Source organism: Tupaia chinensis, unplaced genomic scaffold (genome assembly GCF_000334495.1).
Source record: "Tupaia chinensis unplaced genomic scaffold, TupChi_1.0 Scaffold140356_1, whole genome shotgun sequence".
Lineage (NCBI taxonomy): Eukaryota > Metazoa > Chordata > Mammalia > Scandentia > Tupaiidae > Tupaia > Tupaia belangeri.
In genome coordinates, this window is record NW_006200233.1 from 990,531 (window position 1) to 994,718 (window position 4,188).

Below are 4,188 nucleotides of genomic sequence, written 5' to 3' on the forward strand. Positions count from 1 at the left end.
CCTCAGGGAAGAAAATAGAAACTTTAAATAAAAAATGTGGGTTAGAGTGATACCATCCAAAGAAGGCTGGTGACAAATGGACGAGCCAGAGAACCCCACGCTTTCGTTTGTCTCTCACTGTTCTCCAGACGGCATGGGTCTCCTTCAACGTAGAGCGCCCGTGGGCCGCCGACTGAGCCAGTGTGAGCAGGTTTGAGTGCCAGCCCTATGACAGGTGTGTGGAAGGATCGGAGTTGTGAAAATCACTGAAATTGTGATCATAACACCAACGCAAAGACCAGGAAGGTGGGTTTGTGTGTCAGAGGGTGAACACCTGCATTCGGATCGCAAGGCTAGGGCAAAGAAACAGCCCTACCCAGGGGTGACTACTCTGCGGCCACTGGGTGTTAGCTCAAGGTGACTCCTATTCAGTGAGGTCACAAAAGGCACACACAAGACACTAGGCAAGGCCCCGCTGGGATTCGAACCCAGGATCTCCTGTTTACTAGACAGGCGCTTTAACCAGCTAAGCCACGGAGCCAGACCTGCGCGGTGCTCTGGTTATATATTATTTGGATGTGATTCCATACTTCTGTCAGTCCCAGTAATTCCAGTAACTAGCTCGTAAGACGGGCTGAAAGCGACCAAAGAACGAGCAGGCGAACCGCGTCACACCGCAGGACCTGGTCGGGAGCCGGGATCGGGCTGGGCTGCGGGCTCTCTCGCGAGAACCGCGGGACGCCGGGCGAGCCTAGAATCCGGAGAGGGGATGGCGAAGGGCTGCGGCGTGGCCCTGCCCCGCTGCGTCCTCTCCCGCGCGTCTCTTTATCTCTGCTTCTCCGGCTCTGTCTGCGTCACGTGCCCCCTACAAAAACAAGGACAGAAGGGCCACCTCGCCTTGGGGACGCGCACTGTGGAGCCCAGTCCGCACGCTCTGGAGGCCGGGAGGCCTTTGCGGAGCCCAGAGGACGCGAGAGCGATCCGGGTCCGGCTCCGGGTCCCCGCCGCGCGGGCTCTGGCTGGCGCCGAGGGCAGGCCCGGGGCTTGCACGCCCACGGGGGTCTGGGCTCCGGCCACGCCCGCCGGGCTGCGACTCCGGGTCCGGGCATTTCTGGGCCGGGACGCGGGGGGCCTCAGTTCCCCTCCTGCCCCCTCGCAGTCCCGGCGCGGTCTGTCGCCGTGCGGCTCAGACGCCCTGCCCAGCGCGCACCTCGGCGCCCGCGTCCCCACCGACTTGTGGCAGCGGGCGGCGACGGAGCCGACTGCGCGCCCTTCCCTCTGGAGGAGGTCTGCTCTCCACTCCCTCCTGAAGAGAAGCTGGGGGCGACTTGGGTAAGAACGCCGGTTCCCAGGTGGGTTCCTGACCCGGCCAGTTAGGCAGGGTGCTGGTGGTGTTCAGCCCGGTTCGGCCCTGAGCGATGGCTTTTGCTCCGGACCACCGGAAACTCCCTGCCCCAGGGAGCCTCCCAGGCCCTCGCCGGGCAGAGGCAGGGCACGCACAGACTGGGTGGTGTTCCCCTGGGAAAGTTTCCTCCAGGAAGATACTGAGTTATCTCATCTCTTTCTCAGAAACCACCCAGTCTGGGTCCTGCCTTCCCAGCTCACTGTAAGAAAAAGCAAGATTGAAATCTGCTTCTAAACTTGAGTAGTAGGAACAAAAAAGATTCTACACACCTTGAACATGTATTCCTACACGAAGAGAAGCAACAGTTAAAACATTCTTCCTAATTAAACTTTTCATACATAGTACATTCAACAGTATTGACAAAGCAGAAACTAAACTAAATGAACGAATAAGAAAAGACACGTGGGGGACATAGGTCCACTGAGGTGCAAAGAGGCGACCAGCCCACTCGACTGCACTGGATCTCAGCGGCAGCCTGCAGTGGCTGAGCAGGCTTGCTGTGCTAGAAGAGAACCCTGGGCCTTGGAGGAGCGAGCAGGTGCCGAGCAGCTGCACAGGGCTTCATTCTTCTCCGAGATTCACGTGGCTCACAGCTGAGCAGGCACCCACTGTGGGCACCCAGCGTCTCGGGGCGGGGTCCCAGCTGCGGGAGGGTGGGCCTGTGGCCCTCCTTTATCACCCTCCGCAGAAGCTTCAGGTCCATCTCCACCCCACTCTCCCGCCACCCTTGCACCTGCGCCCCCCCCTCCTTTACGTGTCAGCGTGTACATATCTGTGTTGATTGTGGGTTTTCCTTTTTCTCACGGGAGAGAGCAGAGGCGTTTCCTCTCAGTCTACACCCGCTCTGGTGTATCTGGGACATCTGAAATTGCACGCTCAGCTCTGGACACCCAATAACGTTTTGGAATGAGTTAAGATGTTCAAATAAGGTAGCCAGGCCAGGAGGTGAGTCTGGAAACCTGTTGTCCATTCTGCAAACTTCAGGCTTTCCAAGCCAAGGAGGAGGGCTGTGAGGACGACAGCCTTCCTTTTCTCTTACGTGTGAACGAAGCGCGTTCTTGCTTAAGCCATGAGGTTCTCAAAGAGGTTTGGACGTGGTTGCCAAGCTTAGAGGAAACGGCGTATGCTTCAGGACTGTTTGCTGACCCCTCACTCATCGGCACAGCGACCCGTGGTTCCTCAACAAGCAGCTGTGAGGGCGCTGCTAACCTGCCAGAGAACAGAGCGTGTGTGCGTGAGCCCGTCTCTAAAACAGTCCGCGACTAACCGCGACGGCTCCGAAACAAGGAGGCCATGTGAAAGCAGGAGCAGCCAGGCAGTGCACAGACTGCGCGGCTGGGCCAGGTGGGAGCTTCCTGGGAGCTCTTCGTTTTGGTTTACTCAGCCCACCAGGAAGGGGCAGGCTGGAGAGGGTGCACCCCGGCCTCCGTGTGCACTCCAGACAGAGCGCCCCAGGACGCTGGGCCTCGTCTTCCTGCTACCTGTGGCTGTGTCTCCGGCAGGCCCGTGGCATCCTCAGGGATGGGGTGTTGGGCAGGCCCGTGGCGTCCTCAGGTACGGGGTTTTCAGATTTAACCCCTGTATCTCTAGCCTGACTCTTCTGTATAAGCCTTTGAAGGCACAGTTATCCTCGAGAGCTCGCAGCGTCCTGGAGGCAGTGTCTCAAAGCACGCCTGAGGCCCTGCGCCCGACCTTGTTTCTGGGTCAGGGACAGCATCTCGGTCGTCCAGGCCATCCTGGACCTCCATGCCTGTCCCTCATCATGCCCAGTGGCTGACAGGTTAGGGCTGTGCATGGAGGTCAAACCCACAGAGGTCCCACGTGGATCCCATGCTGACCACATGTAGATCCCATACAGAGTCCACACAGAGCCCACACGGACCCCACATGCACCCCACATGGATCCCACACAGATCCCACACAGGGCCTACACAGGGCCCACACAGCCCACACGGACCACACATAGACTCCACACAGAGCCCACACAGGGCCCACACAGAGCCCACACGGACCCCATATGGACCCCACACGGACCCCACATGGAGCCCACACAGGGCCCACACAGAGCCCACACGGACCACACATAGACTCCACACAGGGCCCACACAGAGCCCATACAGAGCCCACATGGACCTTGCATGGAACCCACAAGGGCCCCCCCATGGACCCACATGGGCCCCCATGCAGATGACCACAGCTTTGGTGGTCAGCCCAGGCCCAGTGCCAGGTGCGTGAGCACTACCCTGGGGATGCGGGGCAGGCTAGGACCCGCGCTGGGTGCCCAGACAGCCACCAGTCAGCCCCGGCCTGGGGTGGGGGTGGCCAGGGCACTGCTGACCTGCCCCACAGTCCCCACACCCACTCCGAGGCTGCTCCTGCACCTCCGCCACCTTCAGGGTTGGCTTGGAGAGCGAGCAGTGGCTCGGGACTCCTCTCTCCCTCTTCCCGATCCAACCATTTCTGCCAGCTGGGGGCTCACATCAGGCCCTCCTCATTCCTCAGGACCTTTCCCTGCTGACTTGCTCGCTCACTCCCCAGGACACAGGGCCCTCGCTGTGTGTCTGTGTGCCCTGCTACGGTGAGGGAGGAGGCCCGGAATTGGGACAGAGGAGCATTAGCTTGACAAGCCTCCGAGGACTCTTTTGGGAGGGTGGGAAGGCAAAATCCAGAAGAAACGTGAAAAGAGAAGGGGGCCGAGGGGAGGAACCAGGATGTCTCTGCCCACCTCCAGGAACGGCAGGGCTTGGGCTGGCAGTGTGTTGGAGATAAGATAGAGTTCTGTCTACACCTCACATATGCAGCAG

General features: G+C 59.8%; 1 non-coding gene across 1 annotated transcript; it reads right to left on the minus strand.

Annotated features, from left to right (window-relative positions):
* Positions 1-446: 446 nt before the first annotated feature.
* Positions 447-520, minus strand: TRNAT-AGU (transfer RNA threonine (anticodon AGU)). The gene has a single exon. It is a non-coding gene; the product is annotated as a tRNA-Thr (tRNA).
* Positions 521-4,188: the final 3,668 nt, after the last annotated feature.